This window comes from Protopterus annectens, chromosome 7.part0 (assembly GCF_019279795.1).
Source record: "Protopterus annectens isolate FY-2018-M chromosome 7.part0, PAN1.0, whole genome shotgun sequence".
Lineage (NCBI taxonomy): Eukaryota > Metazoa > Chordata > Ceratodontiformes > Protopteridae > Protopterus > Protopterus annectens.
This window is the reverse complement of record NC_056739.1, coordinates 1,587,644,076-1,587,668,805: the sequence shown is the minus strand read 5'-3', so window position 1 is coordinate 1,587,668,805 and position 24,730 is coordinate 1,587,644,076.

Here is a 24,730-nt window from a genome sequence, read left to right as displayed (position 1 = left end):
CACACTATGCCATAGCAAATTATATAATCTAAGTCTGTAAACACTCTTAACATTCAAAATTTTCAAAATATTTATTTCATTCATAATTATGAGCATTTTATTCACCCAAGTATATAGAGGCTATGGACAGAATTTCTAGGCCGCTGCACTGATTGATTTATGGATTGAATGGATTTTCTTAATGCAGTAATGGCACATCAACTGTCATTTTATTCATGAAAATATTTCAGCTCTGTGACTTTGTGATTACACAAACAACCACATAAGGTATGATATTTCATCATTTTGAACACAAAGGTAAGAAGGGTTTGGATATACTGTAAAATGTATTTTCTTAAACTTGCAGGCATCACAGATGATACAGACAGAAAAATATGCAACTGTAAGTGAAAGGATAGGTTTAAAATTTTAAAGACAATTACAATATGGAAACTTACTGATTTTTGAGAAAAGAAAATATTTTCCAGTTGTGACTGATATATCGGTGCAGTACTGTTATCCAGTTTCCAGAGTTACTAACAGTAAAGAAAATAGTCTGCTTTGCTTTTTAGGGGCTAAAGTACCAGGTGTTGATAATACAGGCATTATTTTACATTTATTTATTTCATGTCCTCTGAAAGGAAAACTGATATTGGGAATATTCAAAATAGACAGTATTTTTACAATTACTTGTTTCATGTCCTCTATAAGGAAAGCTGGTTCTGGGAATATTCGGTAACAATGGTCGTACAGTGCACTCATACTTATGGTCCTGGGAATATTCTGTAACAATGGTCATACAGTACACTCATACTTTTGGTCCTGGCAATATTCGGTAACAATGGTCGTACGGTACACTCATACTTACTGCATTTGTTCATCCAGGAAAGAAAGTGACTGATTTATGGGTTACATACTTGTAATCTACTCAGCTATTTGTAAGAAATTATAACTAGGATAGGGTACCAAGACGAAGAACATTATGAATGTTATTAGTTTAGTAATGTTGTAATTTTGGGTGAAAGAGACATAGGCACTGACTATGAATAAGTACATTCTATATAACATAGTAGCACATGAAATGGCTAAGCGCATAGTCTTGAACAGGTTAAGGAAAATATTCAAGCACAGTTTTTAGACTACTTTAGCTATAACTAAGCAAATTTCCCAGATTAAGAAAATTTCTTTTTCATGTGAAATGTTATTATTTTACATAAAAGATAATATTTGTAATATTTGGTCAAAACTGGAATCTGAACAGGCAAATAAAGACAAGCCACTGTATCACTGGGACATTAAAGTGCACCAAATATTTGATGTGCTTACACTAATGGCGAAGTAAATTATTAAGATTAATTATGCCATTCAGAAAGTTCTAGTTTTGACTCCTGGCTAAACAGCAATTGCTAATCTGACATGCATGGAATTATTTATTACTGCATAGTAAGATCCAAAGTGTGATATCATAGTTTGAAATGAATGTGTCTAGAAATTAGAAGTGTTTAATACATATATAGAATAACCTACATGAAGCATATCATCTGAGGTTAACAGTAGATTTCAAAACTAGAAGGGTTATGGAGAACTGTGTGGAAACCTTCACTCTTACAATAGATGGTAATCAAAATATATACTTGTAATTCATGTTAAAGTTTCAAATGGATTGATATTATTGCACTTGTAAATAGCATACTATAACTACAACCAAACTGATTTATGCATGTGTGTATTCTTGTGAAGAAAGTTATTTTCTGGATGTACAAAGAACTATAAAGAATTACATTTTGTGAGATATATTTTCATCCAGGTTTTTTGTATTTTTCTTCATGAGTTCAGTGGGTCTATATTATATATTTGAAGTTCAAAATTTCAAACCTCATATGCTCGACAACATATGAACGAAACTTGAATCTTCGAATATATAATAAAAACGTAAAAAAAAAAACAAACAAAAAAAACCCCACTTACCTTAACACTCTGAGCAGGGGGGAAAGCCCCCCTGCACTCCCCACAACCCCCTACTTAAATATACCAACTCCGAAACTGCACTTCAGTGCAGAAAAGGGAAATGTTCCCATTCTGCATGTACAGAGCCATTGCCTTTCACCTTCAAACTTTTCAAAGTTCAATCATATGGTATGACATTCGAACTTTGAAACATTTGATAATTTAATAGGGGCCCAGGTTCAGTTGTATATTCAACTGGAGAATAAGAATACTAATGCTAGTGTTCAAGAACAAAGGGGACATTCACAACTGTGGGCAGTCCAGTTGGTATAATAGTTCTTCACCTCTAATGAACAAGGTTTCACCGTTCAATCCTGACCTCCGGCCAATCCCTGTATGGAGTTTACATGTTGTCCCTGTGTCTCTGTTTGGTCCCTCCTACCTTCTAAAACAATGCTGAGTGTTTCCATCTCAAAATTACCCAAGAATGGAGTTGTGGCTGCAGCAAAGACTCTAGATGGTGGCCTACAGTAGGAAGCATTGTATAGCCCAACCATTTTGGGCATCTACTGTGGTGCACAGTATCCTCAAGATAGGAAAACAAGGATCATAGACTGCATGCTGTGGCTGGGCTAGCCACTTGATACTGTAAAATATGTCTCTAGGTGATTCAGTCATGTTGACTAATGGTGCCAAATGAGCATGGGTTTTACCTGTGATAAGCAGGTTGAGAACTTGGCCTACTCCAACATATGCCAGGGATCATTGCTAATGGTGCGAGGGGTGTATGTACCCCTATAAGCACAGCAGCCCTGGGTCAGTAAGCTACTGTGATAGCTCTGTTGAGAGAGAGTTGGATGTAAAACCAATCAACCTGCCAAAGATGAAATATGAATTGCTATACTCAATGTAGGTTCACTGACAGGATGCAGCTTGGAAATGGATGGCATAATGGTAAGGAGGAGGCTGGACATCCTTTGTATGCAGGAGACAAGGTGGAAGGGCACAACAGCAAAGACACTTGGCTTGGGATTGAGAGTCTTCTAATCAGGAGAATGAAAACTAGAAATGGTGTGGGAAATGTGGTGAGGGAGAAACTTCTGAAGATAATGAGGGACATCATCAGAATTCGTGACAGACTTAATGGCAATCAGACCCCAGTGTAAGAATAGGACACTGTTTATGATCTCAGCCTATGTCCCACAGCGGGATTGTAATAATGAAGAAAAGATTGCATTCAAACAGCAGATACAGCCACTATTCGATAAAGGAGGTCAACATGAATTGGTGTTGCTAATGGGTGAAAGGAATGCACACATCAGGGCAGACAGAACAGGACAAATGACTGCATGGATCCACATTGTTGAGACACCAAGAATAAAGAAGGAGGGGCATTCTAGACAGGTCTATATTAAATCAGTGAATGCTTAGAAAAGCGAACGCTGATTTATCGACCCCATGTAAGCGAAAGCTTACAATTTCGAACACTCAGAACAGCAATTTTTTTCCCTGGGGACAAAAAATTGCTGTTCCAAAAAAAAAAAAAAAAACACTTTAAAACATTACATAAAGTGGGGGGCTTTGCCTACTTAAATATACCAACTCTGAGATCGCACTACAGTGACAAAAATGGCAAAATACCGAAGGCAGCCAAACGATTTCTTTCCCAGGGAAAGAATTTGCTTATATGCCGTTTTGGTATTTTGCCGTTTTGTGCTTTCAAGTTCGATCAAGACGCATTCAAAAGAATGCGTCTTTGTTAATCTAATAGGGAGCCTTCTAGACTTCCGTGTGCCAAATGGCTTGGTAGTGGCCAGCACAAGGTTTATCGAGTCAGTCACAAGATCACATACAAGAATGGCCGACATGCAACTCTGGTAGACTTCCTCCTAGTAAGGAAAGCTCAGGGGGCTGGAATTAGCAATTGCAAATTCATCCCCAGTGGAACCGTTGGCCCCCAGCATAAACTACTGTTTGTCACAGTCAGCTGCAAGCAGTGGTCAGAGAAAGTTCTAAGGCCAACAGATACCAGGCTGAAAACTGGGAAGTTGAATGAAGAGAATTTACAACAGTTCAAGGTATTACATCGGGCTCTAGAACCTCAAGACGAAGAAGAAATAGGTGCAGTTAAAGAAGAATGGCAGCACCTCAAAACAGCATGTGTGGGGCCTACAGAACAAAGATGTGGCCAGGCCACGTGTGGAAATAAAGTATGTAAGGAAAGCTGGTGGTGGAATGCAGAAGTCCAGGAAGTCATTAAAAGAAAGGAGGAGTGCAGGAGAAAAAGACAAACCAGGTTATAAAGGAATACTGGCTGCCTAACAGAGGCTAAGAGAAGAGTTGCAATAGCCAAGAACAAGGCATCAGTGACACTTCACCAGCTTCAGGAAAATGACTCAATAGATGGCACAAAGAAACTATACTAGGTTGCAAGGCAAAGACAGAAAGATAAAGAAGGTAGTCAGACACCCTTCATAAAGGATACCAGGTTGGGTGAGATTGGGGAAAAGTGTCTTCTGAGGGTACTCATAGCAGTATGGAGGGAAAGGTGTATCCCAGATGACTGGAGAATAAGCATACTAGTGCAATTGTTCAAGAATAAAGGGGGCATTCACAACTGTGTGTAGAACGGAGGTATCAACCTTCTAGCATACGCATGAAAGTTCTAAAGAGGGTGATTGACAAACAAATGTGCAGAGTAGTAGAAAGTAAGATGGGAGATGAGAAGTTTGGATTTAGATGCAGGTGCAGCGTAACTGACTCAATGTTTGCAGTGAAACAGATAGTTGAGAAGACGCTAAAGATGAGGAAAGAATCCAACTAGGCATTCCTAGACTTAGAGAAAGCATATGATAAGGTCTCAATAAAGCTGATTTGGACAGTTCTGTCATGATTCTAAGTCCCAGAAAAATTGTAGAATTAGTGCAGGCTATGTACAAGGACCCAATGACTCACATATGAACAGTATTCATTCTTACAGAGGGGTTTCCAGTGGGAGTAGAGGTGCATCATGGCTCAGCTCTGAGCCCATTGCTGTTCATACTGGTGATGGACTAAATTTGCAAACAGGTCACAGAGGACAGATCAATAAAGTTGCATATGCAGATGATCTGGCATTACAGGCAGACTCTGAGCAAGAACTTCAGCAAAGGATAGGGGAATGGAATGCAAAACTGAAGGCACATGGGATGAAACTAAGCACAGATAAGACACTGATAATGGCAGCAAATCGGGGAAATCAGAAGAAGCTGAGAATTGAGATAAAGTAGAAGACAGTGGAACAGTGGGAGGGGTGGTTGAGGAAAAAGGAAGTCTGAATGAAGTGGTCAAGGCTAGAATCAGAGGGGCTCTAGCCAACTAGTACAAAGTGGCAGGGGTAGTATATGGCAGAAGAATGCCAAAGAAGCTGAAAAGCAAGGTGTACAAAACAATGGTGTGACCAGTACTACTGTATGGTACAGAAACCTGGGCAGTAAAGTTAGAATAGTTGAGGAAGCTAAAGGTGATGGATATGAAATGACTGAGAAAGGTGGTTGGATGATGCTCATTATGGGACAAATTAAGAAATGAGGACATCTGAGCAGAAGCAAATGTAGCTCAAAATTAAAAGGTCAAAGAGAACAGACTACATTGGTTTGGGCACGTGCAGAAAAGCAGAAGACAATCTGGTGATGAAGAATTGGGACAGACAGGAAGAAAGCAAGCGGAAATGAGGGCATCCAGAAAAGAGGTGAATGGATTGTGTGAGAGAGCACCTGCAACAGTCATGCATGAGGGTCAAAGAAGCTAGGAGAGTGGCACTGAACAGAGAGCTTGAGATGGTGACAGTTGATACGGCACTCCAACCCCATGTAGAAAATGGGAAAAGGGGGCAGATGATGATTCACTAGTATTTTCAAATCTCATTGTGATGTGAAAGAGAAGTTGTTACTAATTAAAAAGAGAAAATAAATGAAACTCATGAATTCAACTGGGTATGATGGAAATGCATATGTTAGTAAGATACCTGACATGCATATCACTCAATTTCCATGATTTAGACAAAGTTTAAGCATAACTTTTAGATTTCTGATGTGTCCATGTGCCCACTGATGTAATTATTACATCTCAGCATTATGATTTTTTTTAAACAAGAAAAAGAATTTGTTAAAAAAAGGGCATGTGGATTCCAGATAATGCAAAATACTCAATTCTAATTCACAGTGTACTTACTCTTTTGTACTGACTACTGGAACACTCATAGATATCTTTTTATCTTAATAACTAAACATTTATCAGACAATTATTGCTTTTATATTAAATTTCAATCTTGGTTTTGCAATTCTGTATATAATAAGAAACTCAAAAACATATGTTTACCTATTAATTGTGTGATAAGTCTTTTAAGGATCATGTACAAACAGCTGAATCCGAGGTCTGTGTGATATTTCTTCTTTGGACATTACGCATGACCACATCATATGTGAACAAGTGCAATGTGTAACAATTGTCCAATATTTAAAGGCAAGGATGAAAAATCATTTTTAAAATGCCCACATCAGTGATGAAGCTTCTGCTGTTATTCCAAGCCTTGCAGGTAGTAGTGAGTAGCTCACACAGCTGCTGACATCCGTAGTAGAGTGTGAAACAAGGAAGTAGGAAGGAGATACCTTTGTATCCCTTACATATACTTAACATACACACACATAATATATGTGTGTGTATTTGTATCTAATATATATATATATATATATATATATATATATGTATATCTGGGTCTACTTTTCACTATTGAATTTACATTTCACCAAACTTCAAAAACACGACTCCAAATAAGCAAAAGTGCAGTTCAATGAAAATGCAGTATTCCGAATCATGCTTTGTCAAAGAATGATCGGCACTTTCAGTATCATGTAGAAGAACAGGTATGGTGTTTTTTCTGTATTGTTTAAAGTAGCAACAGGAGTGGAATGTATAGAGCAGTTGGAGCTTCTTGATATGGATCGCGGTACAGTGAGGATAAGGAAATATACTCTTTTCCTCACTGTAGTGCGATTTCAGAGTTGGTCTATATAATTTGCAGGGGGTATGTGAGGGTGCAGGGTGGCTTGCCCCCCTGCAACAATGTGTTTTAAATGTAAATTTTACTGGTTTTGATTTTCAGAAAAGTGCAGTTTGGAATCATGTGTTTCTGTTGAACCGCACTTTCGCTAATTTGGAGTCAGATTTTTGAAGTTCGGCGAAGTGTAAATTTGGTGACGAAAAGTATACCCATATATATATATATATATATATATATATATATATATGGGAGCAAGAAATCTAGACAAAGCCATAAATAAACATAGGACAAAGGACCAACAATATGGACAAATTTTAAATATTGCTCTTACAAACTTGGAAAGTTAATAGAATAATAGGTTTTGCATTAGCAAGGGCATGAAATCTGAAACTCAAATGTCTATCATTATTTGTTAACTTCAGTCGTTAATGATTTGCCACTAATTTATCAGAAAACCACAATTTTCTGAAAAATGGACCAAAAATATGAAGCAAAAATCTGGACAGTCTTTGAAAATCTGTACAGTTGAGATTTATGTAATACGTATAAAATATCATAAAATTACACAGTGATACTGATTCATATTACACACTCAGGCAGCATTTATTATATGCACTTTGTCTTACCAGGGCTTTGTGCAGTGTGGCTAGGGTTGGGCTATTCGCTGCAAAACTAGAAACAGTTACTAACCTTTTGGAATACTTTGTGGGGAGGTATTCTAATGAACCCATATACTTTTTACATTTTTTACAGTTTTACCAGTTTTGCATTCAGAGGTGTCCACATGTGTGAACTAAAATTGCTTTGTGGGAGGAAATGAAGGCATTCCACCCTTTTGTGTCATCAGGATTTGACACTTGAACCAGAAACATGCAGTCAAATACTTGGATCACAGCCGCTGTGCCAATGTGGATAATTCAAAGTGGTTGTTTTTATTATTTTTTCAAGCTCATTTTGTCAGCAAAACTTCCTATCTGGCAGTCGTAACACTAGAGGAAATAATAGATATCACCAGAATGTTAGTAACAAGGTAGGTGCCCTGATTGTACTTGATCTTTAAATCTCTAAAAGAGTTTTTATCATTGTATTATTGAACATATTGTATATAGTTGTGATTACTGAAATACTAACTTTGTTAGCTAGATTTGTTTGTTTTTTATATGCTAACAAGATAGTAGTTAATTAGTGTTTAATGATTATTGTGTCATTCTCTACTTATTGTAAATGTTCTAATGCATTAAAAAAGAAACTCAAAAATATGTTAGTATTATTCACCATCATTCCAATAAGTCCACATTACACAATGAGATCAGGTGATTGTTCACCTTCTTCATATTTTCCTTCTCTCAAACAAATATCAAACTTTGAGTATAATAACATCAATAAACAACTTAAGATATTACATGTCACTCAAACTAATGAATTAGTAACACCATACTTCAGTAAATAAACTTGGTTACTGCATACCAGAATTTTACTCAAGTGCAATACCGATTACTGAGTCATTAAAGACCATTTTTCTCAAAAAATCGTATTTTCCCTTACAGATGTTAATACCATGTATTTAACCTCCATGAACACTTTTATTTTCTTCTTATAGCTTTCTAATAAATAAATTCTAAATCAGCAATGCTTTCATCTCTTTAGCATGTACTATTTTACACCAGCTCAATAAAATGTTTCTGTGCTTTCAAATATGATTAACCATGTTACGCAATTCATAATTATAACTCAGAACATTCCCAAAATACATGTATCCAAGCATCTCCCTCTCTCTAAGCTATCACAGTGACAGCAATCACCCCTTATGTCAGGGAAAGTGCAGTTTTGTAACTAAACTTACCATAACAATAGATGTTCTAATGATCACTGTTGATGTAGCCCTAGCTATATGGGTTATATCTTGCCAAGGACATAACAACCAGATAGCTTCCAAAGCTTCAGGGCACCTTCCACATGCCCAAACCGTCAGTCAGTTCATTCTGACAACACTAAAAAGATAACTTTGAGCACCAATCCCTTCAGAGCTTTCATGCAAACAGACAGGGAGTCTGTACCCTGAAAGGACAGTGCTAGGAACAAGAAAAAATGTCCAAACCCTGGTATAAATAATACACCAAAAAACAAGAGGGATGGAGGGAAGAGTGACTACTACAGTAGTGACCATTTAACATATATTGTTATGGTAAGTTTACTCACACAACTGTACTATGTTCATCATTTTGACCACTGCTGCAGTAGTGTTAGCTGTATGGGTAGACTACTCTAGCTTACTACATTTGGGAGACGGAAGGAGAAGAGTCCAGGAGCCCCAGGAGAATGGTCCTAGCAAAACCTGATTTGTATCTGGAGAAGGAATTATGTTTGAAATGCATTCTAAATGTGTACAGATGACCACGTTGCTTCTTCTATAATACTTCTAAAATCCAACCCTTTCCAAAAATCCGTAGATGAAACCAAGGCCCTGGTAGAATGGGCCTTGATCCTGTCAAGAATAGTTTGGTTATGGTAAGTATAAAAAGGAAACAGCCTTAGACAACCATTTGGAAATAGTCTGTTTCAACACAGGTTGTCTCTTCTTACCTTCAAAAGAAATGAAGAACTGATCTGAAGATCTAAAAGTTTTAGTTATGCCAAAGTAGTAGCCAAGTTATCTGCAAAAATCAAAGGTATACAGTATCTGGTAAGTTCAGGAAGGAACATGGGGAGTTGGACAATTTGGCTTAAAGTAAACTTGGATTTCACTTTAGGCATAAAAGGATTAGTTCTCAAAGAAACCCTGTCTCCATGGAAAATTAAATGGAGTTGACCCACCATAAGAGCTTGCAACTCAGATACCCTTCTTGCAGAAGTCACAGCAATCAGTAAAACTGTTTTCTGTGTTAAGAACCTCAAGTCAGCCAAGTTAGCTGATGCAAATGGAGCACGTGTTAGCTTCTTTGACACAAAATGAAGATCCCAAGGAGGGTGGAGGGTCCACTGTTTTTTTTTTTTTTGGAGGCCTCTTATGCAAAAACCCCTTTCACAAACATTTTGACATGAGAATGCACTGAAAGAGGAAGATCCAATGCTACATGCTGAAATGGACAATAAATGAACCATGATGGAGGAGTATGAAAGACCATAGGAAAGTAACAGAAACAAATATTGTAAAACCAGAGAGCAACTAGCCCTGAATGGGTGATTAATTTGTTAGCACCAACTAGAAACTCTTTTCCATTTGTTAATGTGTGTATTTCTAGTTGCAGGCTTTCTTGCCTCCATTAGCACCTGCTGCAAGTCCTCTGTAAACAACTGTCTAATGGTAATTAAGACCCTATCATCCAGGCAGACAGTTGAAGCTGATTGTGGTTGGGGTATATCAAACACCCCTGACCTTGTCTGAGTAGATGAGTTCTGTGAGGAAGCTTGTGGTAATTGCCCCTGACCATTTCAAAAGAAGGGAGGATCACTGTTATCTGGGTGAGAAGGGAGTCACCATAGTGATCATCGGGGATTCCTTCTGAATCTTCAGATGTACCCTGGATATCAGTGGGAAGGGTGGAAAAGCATAAAGGAAGATTCTTGTACAAGGAAAATAAAAATACATCTGTCTTCCAGGATTCTTGTATGGCGTCCTGGAGCAGAATATTGCCATCTAATTTCTAGAGAGGAGGCAAATAGGGCTACTTGAGAAACTCCCCACAGATTGATCAAATCTTGGATGACCCCTGATCTAGTTTCCATTGGTGAGGGTCTGCCTTTGTCCCACTCAGCTTATCTGCGACACAGTTTTGCTCTGGCAGAAAGTAGGATGGTTGTAGTGTGAGACTGTGCTATGAAGCTACAGCACACAATAACATAACTAGTCTGAAAAGGGGTTATAGCCTGGTTCCCCCTTGCTTGTTAATACATGACTGCAGTATTGGCTATAACAGGTTTTAGAGGTTCTGTTGACCAAATATAAGTATTCCTTCTATATTTATGTGTTTGAATCTGTCCTTGGTGTCCCACACCCTTTCCACTTTCTTCTCTCCTGAAACTGCTACCCAAGCAAAGTCTGAGGCATATGTGGTGACTGACTGCTTTGGAACAGGGAAGGAGAAGGAAAGACCCAGATTTGAGGATATTTTCTAATATCAACCCATTTTCAGCGAATGCTGAAAATATCGAAGAAACAGAAAACCAAATGTTTTCCTAGGGAAAGAATTTGGTTGTCCGTTTCTGTTGCTTCGGTATTTCCAGCGCTGTGGTGGAAAGTTACAGGTCAGGTTCAGGTAAGTGTGCGATTGTGTGGACGTGAGGGTTAGAGCGGGTTAGGTGAGTTAGGGTTAGGGCGCGGGTGAGGTGACTGTGCGATTGTGTGGACATGAGGGTTAGAGCGGGTTAGGTGACTGTGCGATAGTGATGGACCTTAGGGTTAGGGTTTGGGTTAAGGTAAGTGGATAGCTAGTGGTGTATGTATAGTTTGGTGTAGGGTTAGGTGTAAGAGTTTAGGTGTATGTGTGTGGACTGCTGTTTGTTTGGTGTGCTTGTGTTGTGTGTATGTGTTTTGGAACAGCAAATTTTTTCCCAAGGAAACAATTTGCTGTTTTTAAATTTTCGGTGACTAGGGTTCGATATTAGAACACTCGAAGTTTTGAAACTTCTGTGTTCTAATATAGACCCTGTATCCAGCACTGTTTGTAAGCTTCTGAGCCTCCCAAGCCCTTCTGTGTTGGAGGGAAGCCTTCTAGCTTATCAGTGGGAGTGGGAGTGTAGCAACTAGGTAGTCTATCTACCACAAGAAGAGTGGTTTGTGGCCCAGAAATTGTAGTTTATTGAACGTTTGGGCAGTTTTTCCATCCCTTTCAACTTTTTGGTTTAAAAGCCCATGTTTGCACGGGTTTGCTGTTGTTTAAGCTCTGCTCAGCGGCACCGAGCTGAGGGTAAACTATTACTGGTGCCAGAAAGTCTGCTCTTCAGTTTTTCCCTTAGATCTTGCTAGTTCTTTCTCTCTTGCACTTCAAATAGGCTAATCATTTGGCACTTCAACAAGTTTTTGTAGTAATTATTATAGCACACCTAAGAGCCATCAGCACTAGTCATTCTTCACGGAACTCGCTCCAATACTTAGTAGTTAGGACCATCCCTCCTGGCATGATTAAAGGGCAGTTTCCTGTGTTTTCTTCTATTAACCCGGTGCATTTGGGCATTCTGAGGCAGTGTAGCAACTGCCTCATGTACACAGACAACCCTGTCCTCTTACCTCCCAACACACAGACTTGTGAGAGATGCACATATATCACCAACTTGGAAGCTATGCACTCTCCAGCCAAAACAGGACTAGCTGGTCAAGTGGAGAAGGTCAACATCTGTACCACAATACATGGAACACATAGCCCTCCAGAACACCCACTGTCACAGCTCTCACATAAAAACACAAACCACAAACTCACCTTCGAGGAGGCACTCAATAGAAAATTACCCAAACAGCAGAGACCTCCAAGACAGAAATGCACTCGACCATCACAACACAGCACAAACCACAGGACACACAGCTCACCTCCACAGTGTGCCCCTCAACCTAAGCCCGTAAAGCTAAACACCTTGTTCAGTACACTAATCATAGGTGACTCAATAGTGAGACACACAGATGTCCCACTCACTAGGTTGAATATGAAGAAGGTAACAATCAGCTGTCTATCAGATGCCAGAATCTGACACAACACACACACACTCAGGTCACTCCACAACAAGTACAAGTATGACTCTGTCATTGTCCATGTTGGTGTGAATGACCTGAGATGTACCTCCCTGGAATACATGAAAAGAGACATGGCGGAGTTCTTGGATTATGTGGCCCAGGCAGATATGACACTAGCCCTGAGAGTATCCTACCATCACCCAGAATAATACCACAGTACGAACAATAGTGAGGCACACAGATATCCCACTCACTAGGTTGAATAAGGAGAAGGTAACAGTCAGCTGTCCATCAGGTGCCAGAATCTGACACATAACACACATACTCAGGTCAACTCCACAACAAGTACAAGTATGACTCTGTCATTGTCCATGTTGGTGTGAATGGCCTGAGATGCACCTCCCTGGACTACATGAAAAGAGACATGGTGGAGCTCTTGGAGTATGTGGCCCAGGCAGGTATGACACTAGCCCTGAGCAGTATCCTACCATCACCCAGAATAATACCACAGTACAAACAAAAAATGATTGACTTCAACAATTGGCTAAGTTTCTGGTGTCATTCTAAGGGGATCCAGTATCTGTCTGCTTGGGATGACATGATTGACAGACCTTGATGCTTTGCCAGAGATGGCCTGCATCTATCACCCCTGGCTAAGGCTCTTGCCACCCCTATAGTGCCTTTTTTAGGCGGTGTTCCAAAGACCAAATTACCACTGTAACAACTATAAATAAATGCAATCTGAGGGTCATGCTGCTTAATGCTAGAAGTCTAAATCTCAAGATACACTCACTCAAAGCACTCCTCAAAATGGAGAACATTGACATTTGTGCTGTAATGGAGACCTGGTTCAAAGCGACAGAAAGCACCCCTGCGCTACCAGGCTATAACTCTTTCCAGACCTTTTGGCCCCAAAACATGGACCGAAGCTCCAAATGTGGTAGTGTCTTCATATTCATAAAGGATATGCACACCTCCAGACTAGTAGCCCAGCATAATGCATCTGAGATACTTCAGGTACAATTAATGTCGGGTAAGAATGCGATCCAGGTCATAGCCTGCTATAGGTCCCTGACCATGTCCCTAGACTCTCACTCCACATTCCTAAGCACCCTGGAATCTATCAAGGTCCACCCCAACACTCTCATACTAGGAGACTTCAACTACCCCTCCATCAACTTGGAAAACTACTCAAGCACCAATACACTGGTGCAACGCTTCCTGGAATTCATCAATTCCAATGCCCTGGACCAGCTCATTCTGACCCCCACTAGAGGAAGCAACATCCTTGATGTGGTTGTTACTAACGTGGGTGACTATTGCTAGACACCAACAGTCAATCCCTCCCTGGTCAGATCTGACCATAAACTAATCACCATGGAAATCCACATCTCACCCACACCCCCTGCAAAGGTAACCACCTTGAAAACTTCTCCAAAGCTGACTTTGGACTCCTAAAAACAGAGGTGGCTAACTTCACTGCACCCATGCCAATGGAAAATTGCTGCATGACGGCCGAATCATACACCAATGCATTGTACGAACATGTACATAAATGCATGAAACTAGCCATACCCAACAGAACCAAGACGCTCTCCTCCAAAAAAAGGAAGCCAATATGGTGGTCTCCTGCCATTAATAAACTCTAAAGCAGAAGGAAGAAACTGTTGCAGAAAAAGGTGAAGTCCTAAGACTGAAAAATCTCCCCTTATTAACTTCAACAAAAAGTTGAGATCCCTCATCAAATCATCTAAAGCCAGCTATGAAGGCAGAATTGTAGCAGACATAAAAAACAATCATAAAGCCTTTTATAGTTATATCAGGAATCTCCATGGCAATACCCAGATGTGATCTGAGTTATTGCACAATGGTACCTCCTTTACTGAGCCAACAGATATTGCCAAAATACTGGCCAACAGATTCAGTGCCGACTTTACCCCCCCAAAGGACCCATCACAATACCTGAAGATTGCCAGGCACCTATCATTACTGCAGCCCAGGTTAAAGCTGCATTGTCCAAGGCCAAGAATACAGCTTCAGTGGGACCTGATAATATCCCTGGCTGTGTTCTACATGAACTACAAAGTGAACTGGTACCACATCTGTGTGCCCTGTTCAGTAACAGCCTCACTCAGGCTTTGTCCGTACTGAATGGCACACTGCTACAGTCATCCCTCTCCATAAAGGGGGAGTGACTACAGACCCTTGGAATTATCGCTCCATTAGCCTGATGAGTCAGATATGTAAAGCTATGGAGCACATCATCATGGACCTGATTAACAAAGATATAGGAAATCTCCAAACTCTAGATCCCATGCAGTTTGGCTTTGTGAAAGAGAGATCATGCCTGCTCAACCTGGTTGACTTCTTTGAGTCAGTCACCAGGGCGGTGGATGAAGTTAAGTCAATGCATACAGCCTACCTTGATCTGGCCAAGTAAGACCTTTGATACCATTCCTCACTCAGGAATTATTGATAAACTCACCAAACTAGGCATCAACCCGTATATCACTAGGTGGGTAGCAAATTGGCTCACTGATAGAACACACAGTGTGAAAGTAACGAACTCCAAGTCAGACTGCCAACCAGTCACTAGTGGAGTCCCACAGGAATTGGTCCTGAGTCCTCTCCTGTTCAGCATCTACTTCTCAGAAGTCCAGGCCAACACAAAGGGACTCTGGCTGACCAAGTTTGCAGATGAGTGCAAGCTGGGAGCTATTATTAACCTCCCAAGTGATGCAGACATCCTGCAGAAAGGCCTCACTGAGACCAATGACTAGTGTCAAAACCATGGCCTTAAGCCTAATGCCAAAAATGCGTCATCATCTCCTTTGGTAAAAACTCAGTTCCCACTAACTACCACATCAATGAGAGCCCACTGATTATGGAAGATGATATTATAAGAGCTCTGGGAACGCAGGTTGACAGGAAGATTTCCTTTCGACCACCACAATGCCACTGTGGTCAGAAAGTCCTTCTATGTGGCACATCTCATTATCAAGGGTTTTGCATCCAGGAAGAAAGAGGTCATTGTCTCTCTCTACTCTTCCCTCACTAGACCAGTCATCGAGTATAATGCCCCATTTGGCATGTACCTCATTAGACACCTGCAAAAGCTGGAAAGGCCACAGAAGTACCTTAGGAAGAGGATCCTAGGCATTAAACACATATCCTACACAGACAGACTGAAAAGACTCCAGCTATTCTGTCTCATATTGCCTACTTAGAGGTGGCCTCTGCTTGACTTGCAAAGCCATGTCTGCCCAGCGCTGTTAGAAATGCTCCATCTAAAGAAATCCAAATCCCTCTGCACCACATGCTCCAGAGACCTCAACCTCATTACCGCAATCAAAAAAACATGTTGGAAGGATAGGTTACTCACCCAGAGACTGCCCATGCTCTGGAATAGACTTCCTATACATGTCAAGCAGAGCACCTCACTGTCCCTCTTCAAGAGAAATCTTGATGAGTGGGTGGGTAATAGAAAGTTCACCATGGGTATCACTCCAATGGCTCTGCTTGAAAGAGGCATTGGGAACTAATGTCGGGTGACACGATGCCAGGGCACTTCTATGGGCTGGGCTTGTAAAGGCTCCAGGGCCATTAGCCTAGTATACAACTATGAACGTATGAGGTGTCTAACTGATACTGCTGGAACATAATCCTGTATGAAAGAGTCAGAAAATAATTTTGAATGTTCTCTTGGAACCCCAGCTTGTTCCTGACACCTTGACAAAGACTCTGCAAAAATAAGCAAGTCATCAATATATGGAAAAAATTTGTATACTGTCTAGCCTACAATGAGCTATAACTGTAGATAGACTCTCATGGTGCAGTGGATAATCCAACTGGTAAGGCACTGAACTGACAGTGTGATCCAGACACAGAAAATCTTAATAAACATCTGAAGTTTGGATGAATAGGGATGTGATGTAAGCATCTTTTAAATCTAGTGTTACCAGGATACTTGAATGGGGAAAAGAGGTAATAGGTTGTGAAGTAACATAATTTTGCACATGGGAACTATCACAAACAGGTTTAGGAAAGAAAGATCCAGAAATGGTCTCCAGGCATTTTCTTTCTTTCTTTGGCACTAAAAACATCTAGGAAGGAGGAATTTATTGTATCACTCCCTGGGGCTGCATTTGATAAAAAACAGGGGAAATAAAAGAGTCAGGTCTGGTAAACCAGGAATTGTCCTCCTGAAAAGGATGGACTTCCTCCCACTGCTATCTGTAACCTTGATGGATAACATTTAGAATCCATTTGTCTGAAACTATCTGTTGCCAAAGAGAAAAGTAGAGATTCAGTCTTTCTGGAAGGGGAAAAGGGACTTCCAGGGTGGGAGAGATACAAGTTCCCTTAAATAGTCATTCTGTCTGGGACTGCCCTTGGTTTTTATGGGTTTCTGAGTTCTTTTTGGAACCCTCTTGACATTTCTTCTTAGATGTCTGTTTGCCTGTATTTAGTTAAGAATTTTTTGCCAAAATTGGATGAGGGGTGAGAGACATAGAAAATTTGGAAAAGTAAGGCTGAAAAATCTTAGAGACTCCCTGTATTAGCCTACACCTTTTGTCACACATTTTGATTACCTCTACATCATGGAAACCAAAAACTAAGTCACTGTTCAAAGAATTTAAAATCAACTTTTTTTGCATGCCCTGGGAGGTTCTGAGAATGCCTCCTTAAAGCAGTACCAGTGGCCATAGCCCTGGAAGAAGTATCAACAGAGTCATACACACACTGTAAACAATGAGTTGTGATTTGTACATTGGAAGAAACTAAATTATCTAGAACAGATTTTCCCTCACAATAAAAAATGCAGACAAAAAATTCCTCATAATTTCACAATGACTCAGAATAACTTTTAAGATATGAGCCTGACAACTCAAAAATCTGCAAATCAAAGTTGCAGAAGCCTATACGTTTTTCCATACTCATCAGTAATTTTCCCATTCTTGTCAGAAAGTGTAGGATGGGAATTAACCAACTATTTAGCAGCAGCAGGATTAAATAAAGTTATAGCTGCTGGGCCAAGTGTTGGAAGAGTGTACAAAAACTTAAAAGACTGAGGATCTTTATACATTCTGTATGCCTTTTTAGGGGCAGCATACAAGAAAATTGCAGGCAGTGACACACAGATATCCTCTGGAACTGGCAGAACTGGGGAAATGAATGAAGGTTCTAGAAAATCCTTCTCTAACAGTTCATAGTATTTTCTGAGGGACTGAGAATCCTTAGTGTTCTCCCATTAAAAGCACTGGCACATTCCGGAAGTAGTCTCAGAAAAAGAGAAGCTCCCACAGGCAGAATCAGAAAATGAGCTCTCTGACCGTGATTCAGAAAACTGAGGCAAAAACTCTTTATCTGTCCCTTCACCATCCTGACCAGAATCAAAATCTTGAATCTCTTCAAGAAAAGAAGCATCTCTCTTTCTTTTACCATTAACCACCTTATAAGAAGGTTCCATATCCTAAATTAAAACCCAAGCAAACTACTACTGTCTAAGGAAATTTGAGAAGTAGATACATGTTAAGTTTTCCGTTACGTTTTGGTAGAACAAAGGGGGCAACAGTCATTAATGTCAGCAACAGCTTCCCCAGGAATAGACACCACATTCTGGCTAAATACTGAAGCTTTCCCTGTTTCTTCTCCCAGTACTGACAAGACTGGCTCTCTTGTTCTCTTTGTGGATCCAAACAGCCACAAAAGGCATGTCTAACCCCCAGTCCATAGTGTCTCTAGGTGCTATACCAGACGAAGTGGGGTAAAAGATGAGTGCCTAAGAAACAAGCTATGGTCATAGCAAAGTCACCCACCTGCAACTGAGGCAACTTACTAGCCTGCTGTAGTGGCAAAGGCTGTTTGCTTAACTTTTTATTTTTGTGGCTGGAAGAAGGACTGACTATGAGATCGGTAGTTTCTTCCATGGTCAGGCTGAAAATGGTGCCTATTTCCCACAGAAAATAAGCAAAAGCTGGTAATAATCTAAAATCTTTAAAAGTCACTTTTTCACACAAAACACAGCAAAAAGCACTTTAAAACATTTTGCCAGCATCAAAATGTAAAATAAACACAATTTATTCACAGAAATGATGGTTTTCCATTACTTTTAAACTGACAGGAAGAAAAATTGGTTCCAATTAAAAGTACAGTTATGTAACAGTCCATTAAAACATACACTCCTAACTTTTCTGAACAGGAAAGTACAATACAATAAGAATTTCAATAAAGTGGAAGTTTCTTCTTCCTTAAAGGGAAATTGTCTGCCCACTACAGGAAGAGCAGAAACCGATCAATAATCCTCCAATGCCTCAGAAGAGTGTACTCCTCAATGGCAGGGGAAACTCTGAAAGGCTTGGCGCCTAAACCTGTCTTTTAGTCAGTTCAGCTCAAGCTGACTGATGGTTTGAATGGGTAGAAGGTGTCCTGCAGATTTTGAAGCTGGTTGGCTGTTATATCTTAGCAGGGTATAACCCATATAGCTAAGGCTACTGCAGCAATTATCACTATGATGAACATTATATTTTTTAAGTCTTATTGTGGTAGAAAATATTTGTAGAAACATTTCCATTCAAAAATTCAAAAGCATTTTGATTTAGTTGCATATCTAGAGATGAGACAAATTTCCTTACATTTTTTTTGAGTATATGCAGTTGTAATTTCACACTTCAAGATTTTTTTTTTTTATTTTTTACTATGGTATGTTTTCAGATTCTTATATGCTCTACTTATGAGTTTCCTATTCAGCATCCCATCTGTTATTCCTTAAATTACAAAATGTACTGTTTGTGGTTTACTGTTACTATTTTTAAATCTTTTAATACTCTCCTTCAGTTCTAACATATTCCTTGTATATATTGATCTAGAGCCTGGAGCCAAGCTACCGGCTTAGGTTTTTCTAACTTAATGATCTAATGTCCTTTCAACATCATGTACCAATATCATGGTTTTGTTTATTTCAACTAGTACACTGATCAACAGGCAATATGCAATTACTTTGTTCTTATACAAGGAGTGAAATGTATCAATCACAATAAAAATGCAAATTATGCACTGTATGCACTACTGTTCCAGTCTCTGTCATTGAATGTCATCTGTTTAAATGCTCTTGGATTAAAGCTTTTGCTGTCATTTTATTTTTTATATGGAAAATAGAAAGTATATATTGCCTGTTACTGCTACGTATAACTTAGATATGATGAAGCTCTGACAAGGGCTAAAACACTCATCTCTTGTTTTAATTTAATAAATCATGCTTTCAACAAGCAAATTCTGTTTTCTTCTTTTCAAGAAGAATGCAAAGTGAGCTTTGATACGGATCTTATATAAGAAGTTTTGACAATGATCTATTTTAATAATTCCTTTGTCTATATTATGAATAATCATCTCTGTACAGCTAGTTTTGCCTTTTTTTGTTTGGATAGTTTTTATGTACATATAGTAGCACATAATATTCTCCATGTACTTCCCCTAACCCTCCCACCCCCCCCACCCCCCAAGTACATATACAATAAGCTGTTGTAGCTCCATCAGGTGTAATCCCTAGCATGTATTTCCATTTATCTATACATTTTGAGTCTTGGATCAAATAAAGTAATCTAAGTTGCGTAGCCTTACAGTACATTTCTAAATCTTTAAATCTTAACCCTCTTTGTTCCTTTGCCAATTTCAGTATTTCTGATTGAACTCTCTCATTTTAATTTTCGCTCTCCCCACCCAAATTCCTTAATCTTCTTTTTTATATTTTTCCATATTTTCTCTCTCAGTTAATACATACATGTGTGATGAAGTGAGGCATTGCCATCTGTGCAGGAAGAATAGGGCAGTACATATGTAACATATTCCAGCATAGTTAGCTGGAGTTTTATAAATAATTTTGTGTCATTTGACTGTCACACTGATTTGTATGGATGCTTGTGTTGAAAATGTATCAAGCGTGTTGTGAATGGTTGAATGTTTGTGTTTGAACAGGGAGTTCTGGTGGAAAAGTGTGGAGGTTTTTGAGGTTGTTCTGTAGCTTTTGGATAGTGCGGCAGATCTTGGTGATGCTCTTTGTGTGTGTGTGTTGTGCCAGAATTGGGTGATCAAGTGTGTCATTCCATAACCATGGATGGAACTCTTACAGTAGTTTGTTTTCTTTTCTTTGGAACCCGATATAAAGATCTATGACAGTTATCACTGTCGGTTAGACAGTAATTAGTTCAGTTCAGATAGTGAGAAGCTCATTACCTTAGCTTGTAGAAATCTAAGCATCCTATCTTAACTTGCTGTAATAATTAAGTTAGCTACGGAAAGTATAGTTTTAAAAATCTTACCATAACCTTAGATGTCCTTCTCTTCTATATGTTGCAGTATCCATTACATGGGGTAGTCCACCTCCAGTAGACTCGCACATCCAGCCATTTTGCCAAAGATAAATGCTACTGCGAAGGTACGTGCGATGGCCCACATCACCCAGCATAGGTTCATAGGTTCATAGGTTCATACTAGGCTATCTGCCCTAGGGCATTTATAAGCCTAGCCAGAATGTGTTTGGCTTTCGCCACCCATTTTAAATTTATTTTGCTATGCCCTTTTTCGAGGTTAGTATACTGTGCCTCTGTCTAACAGTGACACAGAAGTGATACCCGGGGTAAACCTACGATCTCCCATCCACTCATCAAGATTCCTCTTGAAGAGAGTCAATGAGGGACTCTGCCTAACCTGGACTGGGATTTTATTCCAGAGTGAAGGGAGCCTCTGGGTTATGAATCTGTCCCTCCAGCATGTCCTATTTATTTCAGTGCTGAGGTTCAAGTCTCTCGAGCACGTAGCTCGATGGGATTTGGATTTTCTGAGGTGCAGCATGTCCATTAATTCCGGGTTGGACATGGCTTCATACGTCAGGCACAGATCGCCTCTGAACAGGCGGTATGCCACTGAGTAGAGCTGGAGTTTCTTTAACCGGTCAGCATATGGCATCTGTTTGAGCCCTTTGATCCTCTTGGTGAGGTACTTTTGGGGTCTTTCCAGTTGCTGCAGGTGTCTGGTAAGGTACATCCCAAAAGGGGCATTGTACTCAATTATGGGCCTGATGAGGGATGAGTAAAGAGGCACGATGACCTCCCCTGATCTAGATGTGAATCCCTTCATGATTAGGTGGGCTATATAAATGTTTTTCTAACCACTTTGGCCACGTGGTTGTCAAATGAGAGATTACTATCAACTTGGGTCCCCAGGTCCCTAATTACTTCTTCTGTACTTAATGGATTTCCACCTATGTGGTAATTTGTGGGCACTTTGTTTTTGCCAAAGGGGATGACTATACACTTTTTGGCATTTAGCTTGAGGCCATGGCTCTGGCACCAGTTGTCTGTTTCTATGAGGCCCTTTTGGATGATGCTTGTGTCGGCTGGAGAGTCGATTATGGCGCCCAGTTTGCAGTCATCTGCGAACTTGGTCAGCCACAGTCCTTCCGTGTTGGCCTGTACCTCCGAGAAATATATACCAAACAAAAGAGGTCCCAGGACTGAGCCTTGTGGGACACCACTTGTAACTGGTTTGGAGTCTGACATGGCTCCAGCAATTCTAACCATGTGGGTTCTGTCCTTGAGCCAGTTTGCAATCCATCTAGTGACATAGGGGTTTATATTTAAGCTAGTGAGCTTATCTATAATGCCCGAGTGGGGTATTGTATCGAAGGCTTTTGCGAGGTCCAGGTAGGCTGTGTGGACCACCTTCCCCTCGCTAATGGCCTTGGTGACTGTTTCAAAGAAATCAACCAGGTTTAAGAGGCAGGATCTGCCCTTAACAAAGCCGAACTGGGTAGGATCCAGTGTTTGTAGGTCCCCAATATCTTTATTTATGAGGTCCATGATGATCCTTTCCATAGCTTTGCAGACCAAGCTAGTCAGGCTTATGGGCGATAGTTTCCAGGATCCGTTGAGGCACCACCTTTATGGAGGGGGACCACTGTTGCTGTACGCCACTCTTTGGGCACATATCCTGTAGTAAGGCTGAGATTGAACAGTAGTTTTATGTTTGGGTTTAGCTCTTCTTTGAGTTCATGTAGGACGCAGCCCAGGACACCATCTGGTCCCATTGATGCTGTGTTTTTGCTTTGGAGAGCGGCTCTTACCTGAGCATCTGAGATGTCAGGGGCAGCACTCTGCTGGGATAGATATTTGCCCTTTGGTGGGGAGAGGGGAGAAGTTTGCGCTGAACCTGTCAGCTAGGATGTTGGCAATGTCTGTGGGTTCGTGTATTTTTGTCATTTTGGACTAATTCTGAGCATATCTGGGAATTACCACCCAGGTTCCTAACATAACTAAAGAAAGCCTTGTGATTATCCTTAGTGTCCTGTGCAATTTGTCTCTCGAAGCTGGCCTTAGACAATTTTATGTGTGCCCGTAGTTTTTTGCTAATACTGATCAGTGATGCCTTCCCTTTTTGGGATTTTGCTTTATCATTTAGTAGCTTCCTCCTTCTATTGTATAGTTTGTTTATGGCTGGGGTCCACCAGACAGGACGTCTGCCTTTGGAGGATTGGGTCTTGGTTTTATTTGGGATCGCATGATCCATGCATTCCTGAATGTGTTCATAGAATGCGTTTATAAAGGATTCTGCGGTCTGGGCCGTATTTTCCACAGGCCCGGGGGCTTTGAAGGATTCCACCTCAGTTATGAGGAGTGTAAAATTTGCTTTAGAGAAGTTTTTCACTGTGGTTTTCTGGGCAGGGGGTGGGGTCGGGATGTGAATATCCAGTGAGATTAGTTTATGGTCTGATCTTACCAGTGAGGGATACACTTCTGGTCTGGAGCATAGAGTCCCCATGTTGGTGATGATTAGGTCCAGTATGTTTTCCCCTCTTGTGGGAGTGGTAACAAGTTGTTCCATAGCATTTGAGTTTATAAATTCTAGGAACCTTTGGGCTAGGGTGTTGGAGCTAGAGTAATGCTCCCAGTCTATGTTTGGGTAGTTGAAGTCGCCCAATATAATGGTGTTTGGAGAGACCTTCATATTTTCCAGTGTTCTCAGGAAGGCCGAGTGGGGTTCCTGGGTTTGGGAGGGTGGTCTGTAGCAGGCTATAAACTGGAAGGCAGTTTTACCCACTGTTAGTTGCACATGGATAGTCTCTGATGCTTCGTGCTTTGCCACCAACCTGGAGGTGTGGGTATCTTTGATGAATATCGATACTCCCCTCCTTTTGTGGTACGGTCCAAGTTTTGGGGCGAAAAGCATGGTATGAGGTATAACCTGGTAGTGCTGGGGTGCTCTCAGGAGCCCTGAACCAGGTTTCTGTTACTGCACAGATATCGATGTTCTCCATGCTAAGGAGAGTTTTGAGTGCGTGCATCTTGAGGTTTAGACTTCTGGCGTTGAGTAGCATTACTCTTAGTTTCTTATCCCTTGTGTTACCTATGGAGGTGGGTTTGTCTTTTGAGCCTTGCCTAAAAAGGCACTATGGGGGTAGCAAGAGCCTTTGCCAATATCCGAAAGCCCAGGGGTGACAGGTGCAAGCCGTCCCTAGCGAAGCATCGTGGCTTGTCGAGCATATCATCCCAAGCTGACAGGCATTGGATCCCCTTTGAATGACACCAGTACTTAAGCCAATTGTTGAAATTGATCATCTTGTCTTCATATTGTGGCATCATTCTTGGTGAGGGTAAGATGCTACTCAAGGTCAGGGTCATACCGGCCTGGGCTACATGCTCAGAGAGCTCCTTTATGTCTCTTTTCATGTAGTCCAGGGAGGTACGTCTCAGGTCATTCACACCAGCATGGACAATGACTGAGTCATATTTGTACTTGCCTTGGAGTGACCTGAGTGCTTGTGTTATGTGGCGGATCCTAGTGCCCGACAGGCTGCTCACCGTGACCCTCTCCTTGTTCAGCCTGGTGAGCGGCACGTCAGTGTGCCTGACAATATAGTCACCTATTACAAGTGTATCAGGTGTGTTGTTTAGTCTTAAGGGCTGTGACTGTTTGGCACACTGGCTTTGTGAGATATGTGTTGCACGTGTTTTGTTTTGGGGTAGCAGCTGCTTGGGTGTCTGCTTTGGAGGTCTCTGCTGCTTCGGCAGATCTTTATTTAGAGCCTCCGAGTATGTTTTTGT